Below are 13,078 nucleotides of genomic sequence, written 5' to 3'. Positions count from 1 at the left end.
CAGTGTCTGAAAGAGAGCAAGTGCTTGGTAAAAGCGTGTTGAATGAGTGAATAAATGCATAAAACATGTTACTAGTATACCAACTCTTTTGTTTCTAGATAATATTTCAACATATTTCCCTGAATTGCCAACATCACACATTACCTTTCAGTATGAGATGCTTTGTCTTAGCCCACCAACTCATATCATTGATGAGATTTATTCCTGCTCATGGATATTAATTCTGGAAATGGTTGAATTAAATATTCGCTTAGCCACCACCACTTCTCAATGTCATAAGACTTGGCATAGGCCACAGACTCTTAGCATATTCAGAATGCTAAAAATGGATTACTGTCTTTTTAAAACCATTTTGGATTGTATCAAATCTATTGCTGTATTTAATACTTCAACCTCTGAGCATGGGAAGAAGTAAGTTAACAGAATGGGCATTTTATTTCGTAAAACACTTGTATCCTAAAAATGTCTAACATTAAATTTTTGTAATTACAAACTTAAATGCTTTTAGAATTGACTTTAAGTGGTTTTATTTTACCGAGCGAGAATTCTTTTCTAATTCAAATATCCTTTAGCATATCTGAGTTTTATATATGAGACTTAATATGCTAGATTTTCTTAAAATGGGCTTGCTTAAATTAAAAATTTTATTTGATATGTTTCTAGAAGTAAAAATTATAATGTAGAAGAATTCTAATAGGAACAATCAATGGAATTTTTAAAACATTGGATAATTGGGAAAGTTAAGTTTCAAACTATTTCAATGGAAATGAATTTAAGATTTGAGACACATCCTTAAAAACCAGGAATGCACCATCTCTGCCTACAGAAAAACATTTTGTTCTTGATTAATTGATCTATTTTTCTTTAAAACCGGTGACTGTTTTATTTCTTAGTCTCCATGAGAAATAAAAACATAACACATAAGATACTAAACAGCTTTTGGCACCTCAGGTAAATAAAATAATCAAATAAATTTATTTTAAAATAAAATGTTTTCCACTAATTAACATTTGTTTCAAGTACTTGATGCTTTTATTATTACATGTACTATTAAAGTTATTTCCCAAAATATTTTTTTCAAGAAGTCTATGTTCAGTTAATATTGCTGAAGCTTTCAGCAAATGATCATGCTTTAATGTATTCATTAGAGTAAACTTGTAAAGCTTCTTTTTGCAGTTTACTAACCTAACCAGGGTTTAAAAATCAAATTATCCTCTTCAAATATTGTACGCAGGTCTATTTCCAAACCAGAAAGATCTGACAATTCCTCTCCAGCATCATGCCTTTGTGTAGTTGTACTTTTGAATGTAATGAGTACCAATGGTGAGTTCATACAAGGAAAAAAAATCTATTTAATATATCTTGTCATAGAACAAAAGTCCTTTTTTGTTTAGGAACTACATGTCATATTTTGACTTGATATTTGAATGAAAGTTTAATTTATTAAATCTGTTATTCACAAAAATAGTACTTTGTTAAAGATATAGAACTTTCATATAAGCCATGTTTAGGTATCTCTGAGAGGCTTGGACAATGTTCGTGAGCTTCAGGGGTCCCCTCTTGCTTATTTGTCTCAGGTCATGTGGTTATACTGTTTGCAGGAGGGTAAGTAAGTGAAATATGAGAATGTGTCTCTGAGTAAGCCAAACTAAATATAGATGACTTACCAATTTTTATCATTTGTTATTCTCTGTATCTTTTCTCTTTTGAATATGTGACAAGTTAACTATTTTCCAGAGTGTTTTAGGATAAGCTGTGAATGCAATGAATGCTATGAACAAGAAAATAATTGTATACACATATCCCTTCACACATACATATATGCATGCACAAATATATGTATGTATGAAGTGTGTGTATGAATTGTGTGTGTGTGTGTGTGTGTGTGTGTGTGTGTGTGTGTGTGTGTAGGTGAGACCACCTAGTCTGCAATGCTGGAAAAAACACTGGATGTGATACCAGAAGATCTGGATTCCAATGTGACTTCTGCCACTTATAAACCAGTCACTCTGGGTAAATGACTTCAAGTTCTGAGTCCCAGTTTAATAATATTAAAAACTAGCATTGTTATGTCAATCCCAGGTACATTCTGTGACAGAATTGTAAGAATCAAATAGGATTTTGCATGTGGAAGAACTTTGTCAGGCATAAAGCACTTATGTCAATGTGTTAATATTCAAATCATTGATTTATTCAAATATTCAAAAAATTGATTTATTTTTTCAAACAACTACTATGTGTCATACTAAAAATATGTACAATATATAGTCCTCACAGACATTCAGATAACTTAATCTAAATGGAGATGGATCAAAAACAAAAAATTTATTTGCAGTGTAATAAGCCTGATATTAAACTCCCTTTGGTATATTATTTTTGAAAATACAGAGAAGGGGCTGATAGCTCAGTGTGTGAGGGGAAGAAGGACTGGAAGAAGGTTTCTTGAAGGAAATGTTGTGTGGACTCAGTCTTAAAGAGTAAGAAAGAGTTAAAGGGGTAAGGAAGAGTAGGAAACAAAAAGCATTTCAAACAAAGAAACAGCACGGACACACATAGGAAAGCCGCAAACTGTGTGAGAAATTAAAAAACATTTCCTTAGTGTTGGATAGTAAAAAGTAAGGGAAGTCAGAAAATGGTGAGATCTAAGTAAGGAACTGCCCAGGATGAGATTTATTCTAGAGGAGAATGAAAAGGATTGAAGGATTGCATGCAGGACTTCTGTTTCAGAATAGCAGTCCCTAACATTTTTGTCACCAGGGACTGGTGCTCCTATGAGAATCTAATGCCTGATGATCTGAGCTGGAGCTGAGGTGGTGATGCTAGCGCTGGGGAATGGCTGCAAATACAGATGAAGCTTTGCTTGCCACTTACCTCCTGCTGTATGGCTGGCTTCCTAACAGACCACAGTCTGGTACTGGTCCTCAGCTCGGAGTTTGGGGATCCTTGTTTTAGATAACTCACTCTAGGGGTGTTTTATATAAGATGTACTTAAGGGTGATAAAACTGAAAGAAGAGAGTCCTGCCAAGATGCTGTTGCCATAGACAAGGTAGTTTTCTAAGCCTTGGCATTATTAACAGTTGGGTCCAGATAGTTCTCTAGAGTGTAGGGGGCTGGTCTGTGTCTATAGAATGTTTTGCAGCATCCTTTGCTTCTACCCACTAGATTCTAGAAGTACCCACTCTCCATCCTCAGATGTGACAAACAGATATGTCTTCAGAGTTTTCAAAAACTCTCTGGGGGCTCAGTTATTCCGGTGGAGAACCATTGGTCTGGGTAAAAGTTGTGAAGTGTCACTTTAGCACTTGGGAACTGGTAATAGGACTAGAAAATAGATGACAAACTCCAGAGAATTTAGGAGGTAATATTGACAGCTCTCGATGATTGATTTGTTGGAGAGGAAAGAGGAGGGTTATAAATCTTACATATTAAGTAGGGTAAAAGCGAGGGAAAATTCCTGGAAGAAAGGGAAAGGGGCATAAAGGACTCTGAAATTGCCTGGTCCTAGAGAACAAGAGAAAAAGATATTTGCATTAACTTTCCTACTTAAGTGGGAATCCAGTATAGTTCTAATTCTGGACCTCTTTGCTTCTACAGAGAATCGCATAGAGTCAGAAAAGCAGTGGGCTGAGAATAATACCGCTGATACATGTCGTTGCTCTAGGGAAAAAATTTTCAGAATTGAAGTGAGGGAAAAACAATGACATTTCAATGAGTTGAGTATAAATTCAAGATATAATGACTGTAGACTAGATTTTTTATGGGTTTGGTTGGCAAGAGGGAAAGGAGGAGCTTTACGTTAACAGAGAAGTCTTAAGGCTAAGAGTAGCATTTTTTTTTTTCTCAAAATATGAGATTTTAGCTTGTTTGGGGACCAAGGGAACTAAGGTGCATGATGGGATAAAACAAGTAATACCAAGAATTCTGAGAATAAGAATGGGTCAAAAGAACAAAGGAATTTATTCTAGAATAGGAGGAGGGAGATATCCTCTGAGACTAGAAGGAAGAAAAGAAGGAGAGAAGCATAGTGGTTATTATATTTAAATTTATAGTTAGGCATTCTGGAAGCTGAGGAAGATCATGACTGATGGCTTAATTTTTGTGATGTAAAGGGACTCTGATCATCTGCTAAGAATAAAAGCAATATGAGTCATGAATAGTGGAATAACTGTGGAAGAGGACTGAGAAGGAACTGGCCAAAAATAAATTAAAGAGGCAGGGCAGAGCTGCATTTTGAGAACATGAATTTGTGGTTGCATGATTTTTCTTAAACAACAAACCTGATGCCCAGGTATAGAAGCAGAGAAAGTACATTATAACAGTGCCGTGAGCTGGGTTTTGCTAAGTAGATATGATGAAAATGCTGAAGTGCAAGGAGAATCAAAGATTTTGATGTAACAGTTGTTCTGATGATCAGTCATTAGGTTCAGGGTGGAAAAAGAAAGAAGAGGAGAGAGTCAAATTCAACACTTTGTAGCAGTTGGAATGTGGGAAAGTTGCTAAAGATATTATATGTGAAAAGTTTCTAACGTGCTGCCTAACACATAATAGATGCTCACCATATGTTAATTTTTTTTCTCTCTCTCTCTTTTTTTACCTTTTAAGAGAAGTAGAAAAGGTAGAGACCAGTACCACCAAGCAACAGGCATATTCAGAGTCTCAGTTTCTTTAAGCATAAAATGGGCATGATAATAACAATCACTTTCCCTCCTATATCTCAAAGAGGAGATATAGGAGGTTGTAAAATAATGTGAAATTGTAATCAGTGTAAATTGTAAAGTACTAGCTTTACAATAATAATGTAAAATTCACATGACTACTATATAATGCGGTATAATCATAATAAACTACATTATTATGATTATACCGCATTATATAGTAGTCATGTGAATTTTGTGCTCTTAACTATAAGATGGTTCAATAATATCTATGAGTAAAGACATATTCTCCAATGTCATATCTTATTGTCAGAATTGTTACCAAGGTAGAAATAATAGAAGTAGCATGTATTTTATTCCAGAATATGGAAAAAGTATGATGATCATGTCATGAAACTATTAATATAATCATTGTAATATATGCTAGAAAGTACAAAATGTGATTTGGGAAATAGATGAGAAGTTGATAATGAGGACTGGTAGAAAACTGACTTATAATCAGCTAGCTTAATTGGTTGGAAGGTGATAGGAGAAAATCTGCCTGCCAAGACCTGGGTTGAGAAAAGACTAAATTCATAGCCAGGAGATGCTTATGACAGTGGGACATAAATTCTTCTGTCTCAATCAGCTGTTAGGAATTGTCACCAGACCCTGTTTCATCCTTCTCAGGGAAGTAGTTGTCATCTAAAAGGCAGGAGTAGGGAAAGGATAGGTCATTCCTCTGACAGGTCCTTGCTTACTATCTACATATAACTACATAAATCACCTTTAGATTCCTTGCTGGCCTTATGAATAGTGTGATTTTAGAAAGTTCAAAGATATTTTCCCACTAGCATGATGTAAGAATTGTCAAAGAATTAAGATGAAAAAGTCTGGTTAAAATAATAGGTTGAAATTCATCTACAGTAAATAAATGAATACTTAATTCTTACTTTGATAGAGGGAAGAGGGTGGTTGGGCATAGAACATCTGAAATAGTAGGTGAAGAGGGGAGAAGCCACAGAAAAGAGAGATTGGGAATACTGATTTCACAAGTTGGTTCTTTCTTTGCAGGGTGAGAACCCTGCTGCCATCACACGGACCTGCCACTCCTTCCAACTACACCTTTTAAAATCTGTCTTTATTATAAAAGAGTTTCATATCCATGGATCGAGATTATTTCTGTCATTATTTCCATATTATTATTTCTGTATTCCATCCAGGGTACAATTCTACCAGAGAATAATCTTAAAAACATTTGTAAAATTTATTACCAATCAGGCTAATTCTTAGATGACAGAGTCTATCCCATATTTAAAATAACTACTTCATTGTCAGTAAAAATGTATGCCTTTAAAAAAAAAAAAAAGAAAGAAGACTCATTATTTGCAACAATAAGGATGGACCTGGAAAGTACTGACTAAGTGAAATAAGTCAAACAGAGAAAGACAAATACTATATGATCTCCCTTATATGTGCAATCTAAAGAACAAAAAAATGAACAAACAAAAGAGAAACAGACTCACAGATACAGAGAACAAACTGATAGTTGCTGGGGGTTTGGAGGGATGGGTGAAAAAGGTAAAGGGATTAAGAAGTACAAATTGGTAGTTACAAAATAGTCATGGGGATGTGAAGTACAGCATAGGGAATATAGTCAATAATATTATAATAACTATGTGTAGAACCAAGTGGGTATTAAAGTAATTGGAGGGATCACTTTGTAAATTATATAAATCTCTAACCACCATGCTATACACCTGAAACTAATATAAAATAATACTGAATGTCAACTAAAAATAAATTTTAAAAGATGTATGGCTTGAATAAGTTACCTAATTTTTCTCGGCTTTCATATTACCCTGTAAAATTAAAAAAACAAAAACAAAAACAAAAAACAAAACTGGATGAGTTGATTTTTAAAGTCTCTTCTAGTTCTAGATTTCTATTCTTCTAAGATGTAGAGTGAAAAACATGTTAGACAGTGTCAAGATCCAATTTATTCAATAGCTGCCAACCCAAATATGGTACAGTATGTTGACCAAATCAGTCTCAGTCCAAATGATTGATCTGTTGATAAATGATATGGAGATATCAGAAAAAGGTAGCTAAAAGTTTTTCATCAGTCTTATGAAGATAAATTAAGCTAAATAAAGTCTTTGGAAGAAAACAATGGAAGATTCTCTTTCTGAATTAAAGTCTTATCTATAAAGATTAGATTAGTTTTTATAGAGGTACGATTCAGATCTTTTTGGCTTCTCAGTATTTAAAATGTTATTATAATGAAGAAGGTCATCAAAATATGTCAACTCATCCCAAGAGAATATTAAAACCCAACAAAATAAGAGTGCTACTTATTGAGAATTTCAGGATTGCAATTTTTGGTTTTCCCTAGTTTTAATAATCTGATGCTGAGCAGCCAGTCTAATTTTCAAGCCGTGTTTATATGTGTAACTTGTTTGAAAAATTCAATAAAAAATATCTTTAAGCATCCAAATCTGTAGATTGATCATTTGTTTGTTTTTGTCTGCCTAGTACCTGATAACAACTTGAACATTTTTAGCTATTTTAACTACTTGACCCAGTCTTATTTATACAATTATAAGTACTTCAAATTATTTTTCTTTTGAGAACTCTAAAAGTATTTTCTTAGTTGATCCCACCGGTCTCAGAAAAGTTCCTTTCTTTTCTTGGGTCACCATAGAAGCGAAGAAGTCATTTTCATTTCCACGTACAATAAATCAATGAACATTTATAGAACACATATTTTGTTCTGGGCCTTAGGCTAAGCAATGTGGTGGATACAGTAATGAATAAGAGATGATCTCTGCCCTCAAGTTAAGCCAAGTTCTTAGATAAAAAGATACCAAACAGACAATACAGGGCAGCATATGATAAGTGGTAAAGGAGTGGCTTGGGAAATATGAGTTCTATTGTTTTAATATTGTTTTGGCCTGAGGTGGTTAGGGAGGGCTTCAGGGAGTGTGTGGGAGATGGCCTGGACCTTGGAGGACTGATGGCTTAAGACAAATAAGTAGAGAAGGGGACAGAATGACAGGCAGAGGAAATGGAGTGAAGAGCGATAGAACTGTGTTGATGATGTGACCAGGGAAGTGAGTAAGCAGCCTCTGACATTGGCATCAACGTCAGGTCATGCATAGGGCACAGAGCTGGCCTAGGCCTTTATAGAAGACAGGAATATGGATGATAGAAGAGACAACACTGGGAGGGCGAGATGCAGGGCTTCATTAGCAAGTGAGCTAGAGAATAGTGGGCTCTGGTCCTCTGGCTCAGAGATGGTCAGGTAGGTGGCTCCCGGGAAGCTATTTCCCATCCACATGGGAGCAGGACCTTGGGGTGGATGGAGTACTGGAATCCGTGCTGTGAACTAATCTGTAAACTTCATCAAGTCATTCATATAACTGTGTCTCAGGGTCCTCCCCTTTCAAATAGCATAGAGTAGTTCCCCTTTATCTGCTCCAAGACCCTCCAGTGGATGCCTGAAACCACAGTTAGTACTGAACCCTATATATACTATGTTTTCCCCTATACATACATACCTATGATAAAGTTTAATTTATAAGTTAGGCACAGTAAGAGATTAATAGCAATAACTAATAATAACTAATAATAAAATAATTATTGTAACCATATACTATATTAAAAGTTATGTGAATGCGCTCTCTCTCTCTACCCTTCACTCCTATCTCTCTCTCTCAATCTTTCTTCAGAAATGTTTATATTTTCAGTCTAAATCTATTCCCAAACCTGTGTAACCATCCCTTGCTTGCAGTAAATGGCTTAGTGTCACTCATGTCAGGGGATCCCTTGCAGAAGTCTTTGTATAGGCTAAGTGCTTTCTAGCAAAAACACATTGCCATCAATTGGAACATATTCTCTGTTCATGTCTTCCACCCACAAATTTAATGCCTTTTCCATCTTAACTAAGAACTTCTCATGTACTGTGGCCATAACTTTTGCAGTTTGAGGCGTTACTGCAAAACTATCGTGAATATCTTTTCCCTTTTTCACAATTTCCCGGATAGAAGATTCTTTCTTACTGTAGATCTTAGCAACCTCAGCAGACGATTTTTTTTCTTTTTTTTTTTAAGTCAAAAACTGTCACCTTTTCACTTAAAGGAAGTACTTTATGGCTTCTCTTTGGCATATTTGAATTTCCAGTATCACTCTTCTTGTGCTTTGGGGCCATTATTAAGTAATATAAGGGTTACTCAAACACAAGCACTATGACACCGTGACAATGAATTTGGTAACAGAGACAGCCACTAAGTGACTAATGGGCAGGTAGGGTATACTGCATGGATACGCTGGACAAAATTCGTGTCCCAAGTGGGACAGAGTGAGATGGAGCGAAATTACATCATGCTACTCAGAACGATGTGCAATTTAAAACTTATGAATTGTTTATTTCTGGAATTTTTCATTTAATGTTTTTGGACCACAGTTGACCATGGGTAATGGAAACTGTGGAACGTGAAACCATGCATAAGGGAAGAGTACTGTATTTGGACCAGATAATCTCTGAAGTCTCCTTTAGTGTTTATAGTATCTCTATGATGTAACCATGTTTTAATACTCTACGATGGAACTAAAGTATTCTTTTGAAGGACTAAGCTAATTATCAAGGCTTTTTCATTGTTGAAAACAATGAAATAAGCTATTTCATATTATTCGATATAGTAAACAAAACTAATAAGCCTTTTTACACATGACGCTTATTAAATACAGATGAAAACAATGTAGGTTAATGATTAAGTCTGCAACCTGGGTTCACATCCTGGTCTTTTCACAGACTAACTTTGTGACTTTGAGTGTTACTTGATTTTTCTAAACCTCAGGTCTCATTATCTGTAAAACAAAGAAAAAAGATGACAATATAGCACCGACAGATTATGATGTATTATAAAAGTATACATAAAAGTGCTTAGCATAGTGCCTGGCATGTGGAAATGTTCAATGAACGTTAGCTCTTTTATCATTATTAATATCATACTTTAAGCTGTTGTTGGCACTTATCAACTTTATAAACTGATTTTGAAGAATTAAGTAACATAGGAATTACATTATCGTGTCATTATAAACCTGGACATGTTGTATGCATTATAGATAAACAAACAATAATAGAAAGAAACCCAGAAAGACTAGAAATTTGAGGCAGAAAATAACTGAAGTTTAAAGTAGGAAGGAGCTAAGTGCCTGGAGATAAATGATTGGAAACAGAAATCCAGTGAAAGACAGAAATGCTTCAAAAGCCCTAGAGTCACAGTAAACAGCACCTGAAAACCAAACCTGCAAAGTGATAAGATGATACAGTTCTGGACACCTGATTATTAGAAAGGTGTTAACCAATAAGAAAGAATGGAAAGCAGAAAAAGGGCTCGAGGGACTAAAATTTGATTAAAGATTTTTGAAAACTAGATATCTACATCACGGAGTAGCAGCTCTGTCTAACAATATGCTTGTCAGGCTAAAAACGTGGAGGAGGGAGATGAGATAAAAGAGTGTTGGGCAAATGTTCTTTCTGCCCCTGTGTAGTAGGATCATTTCAAGTAAAGGAAAATATTTCTACTGACCAGCCTCCCTGGGGACGAGAGAGGGTAGCCTTTTACATTTGTCAGGACAAAGCCTCAGAGGACACACTGCAGGGAATCATCTGCAATGAGTAGGAACTAGACAAGGTAATGTTTCCAGTTAGTGTGGAGCCATTCAAAATTGCAGCCTTCTCTGTGTGGCGATGCCACTGTGACTCCACAGAAAGAAGGGCCTGTCGGATTAAGAATTAATATTTGCATAGTCTTTATAGTAGTGCTTGGCACTAATTCAGTGACAATGTAAATGTTTGTTAAAAAAATAAATTTGGAATTTATTTATTGGCAATCATTATAAAACCAAGCCAAAAAAATTATTTCGGAAGCGGTGTGGTTGCTGTGCCATGACATAACAATAATACTGAAACTGGAGGTAAGTTTTTGATACCCCGCCCCCCAAACATATTTCAGCTACCAGGCAGAGCAAAAAGTTTTAGGAAGAAGACCACACAAAATTTCACAAGATTTCTTTTCTAAAAGAGTACTATTACCACTAGAGCTTCTGGGTTGTCCAGCCCCCTATATCTCTGTTAAACTTTTCACATTTGTTAGGAGTTTACTGTTGACCACAGACTGTTGGTTGCTTTGCTTCTGTTCAGCTGCTAACATATAATCTGTGTGTGCTGTCTGCACCATCAACCTGGCAATTCATTGGCATCACCAAGGATCACTCTTTTCCGTAGGAAGCTATGTTAGACTCTACCTCTGGATCACTGCCAGTAGTATCCATCTCGGAGGGATGTTTGTTTTTTAAGATTATAGCTTCTCCTCTCTTCTAAAGATCTTTCTGTTTCCTTCTTTCTTCATCTTTTTCTTCAAAGAAAATAGAGAGCTCTTTCCAGGCCTTCTCCACCATCCCAATGTCCTATGGGTAACCATCCAATTTGAAGTATGCTGATAGTGAATCACTCTCCATAGATATTCTTCTAAGGCCACAGAATGTCTACTGTGACTCTGTATGAGACTCACCCTCCCGAGGAGGTCGGGGTAGTAGAAGCTTACTCCAAATGATGAATGCTGACAAATGCCCATAACCAATACTTTGTTTACAAAAGACTTTGCTTTGTGTTATCTCATATAATTCTTACAACTATACTGAGTGGCAAGTCAGGGGAGCACTACCATTATCCTTCTTGTACACACAGGTAAACATATCTTTAAGTGATTTGCATGATTTTACACACTTATTCAGTGATAGAGCCAGAATGCCAATCTAGGTCTTATAGATGAAAGTTATGAACTTTTTCTCCTTCCTAAAGTTGAATGTGATATCCAGAAATATAGAATACATTTTAAAATTTCAACTCTATTGATCAGTTTGATGTTCTTCCGATGCTTACATTATAATCACTTTCCTCATAATGAGATGGAAGTTTTCTTCTGCAGTTTTAACTGTTAGCGATTTGTTTAGGTCTTTTTTTAACTTTCCACAATCCAGAAGTTTCAATACTTCCATTTATTTAGTTTATTATAAAATAATAAAATACTATAAATGCTTAGCAAATAGTAAAATATTTATGTCTTTCACCTAATATAATTTAGCATTTTCTTTATCACCTTCGAGTCTTTTTCCCCCCATAAACCCAAGTTTTAAACATAGTTGCAATCACAATGTAATTTAATTTTGTATTCATTTTACTTCACATGAGAGCATAAATGTATTTTCATACTACCCTACATTCATTGAACCAGTGAAATAAACTTCAATTTACTTCGTATTGTTAGACTCCAAGTGGCTTATAACTTTTCACTATTTTAAATAAGATTATAGTGAAAATCTTTCATCATAAAATTATTCTTTCATCTAAACATATTTTTAGGATGAACTTCTAGAAATGAGTTCCTTGGTAAAAAAAGATAAGGGTCTTATTGCACATTGCCAAATTTCTTTCTAAAAATATTACGTAAAATTCTACTGCAACTAGCAAGGTTAGAGCATATCTTTCATTTGCTCTTGCTGATTTTTAGAATTATCTTTTACTTTTTGTTATTAGTTTAAGAAAAAAGAAAAACCTTCTCGATGTTTTCATTTATGCTTTTCTAATTACTATCAAGATAAACATTTTCTCCTGGTTGTTTACTAGTTGTATTTTGTTTAATAATTGAATTTTGCATCTTTTAATTTCTAATTCCAAGATAATTCATTATGTCCTGAATTTTACACAGCCAGACTCTCTGAAGGGTTCAGCACTTATAGGGTATAGGTTATTGTCTTTTAAAATACATTCTCAAATTCCTGTTAGAAGTGTCTCCAATTATCTGCTAGGTTGTAGAAATTCCTGTGGGGATACCTGAATGAAGCAGGGGTTTCTAATGCATGTGTTTCTAGGTTTTGTTTTGTTTTGTTTTAGATGATGCAACCCGTGGTTGACCTCACAGATTGCAAGGACCTTGTCAGCTTACAACCCTTTATTTTTTATTTTTTACGCCTACAGCACCTAGTCTTTCTAGGTGGTCTCCCATCCAAGTACTAACCAGGCCCGATCCTGCTTAGCTTCCGAGATCAGACAGAATCCGGCTTGTTCAGGGTGACATGGCCATGGACGTGTTTCTAGGTTTGATGTGAACCTTTGCTACCATGGAGTGACCTGCTGATTTCTTCTGTATCCAAACGTTGATGTGGCGTTGGTGATGATGGGAAGTGATTGGCAACAATTTGAATTTTTCAACCTAAATTTGGTAAAATAATTAATTAATTAATAGATGTTCTAGAAAGCAAATTCTATTTTTTCCCATTGGTTTTGGTTAAGCATAGTTTTCCTCATGTTCAAGTAGGGAGAACTTTTGGAAAATGTCACCTTTTCCCTATAATATTAGAAAATCTAAAGCCATAC

General features: G+C 35.1%; 1 pseudogene; it reads right to left on the bottom strand.

Moving 5' to 3' along the window:
* Positions 1–12,670: 12,670 nt before the first annotated feature.
* On the bottom strand, positions 12,671–12,789 carry LOC111736849 (annotated as a pseudogene).
* Between the last annotated feature and the right edge of the window lie 289 nt (positions 12,790–13,078).

This window comes from Pteropus vampyrus, unplaced genomic scaffold (assembly GCF_000151845.1).
Source record: "Pteropus vampyrus isolate Shadow unplaced genomic scaffold, Pvam_2.0 Scaffold22, whole genome shotgun sequence".
In the NCBI taxonomy this organism is placed as follows: Eukaryota; Metazoa; Chordata; class Mammalia; order Chiroptera; family Pteropodidae; genus Pteropus; species Pteropus vampyrus.
Note: the sequence above shows the minus strand (reverse complement) of the source record. Positions and strands in the feature narration are given on the sequence as shown.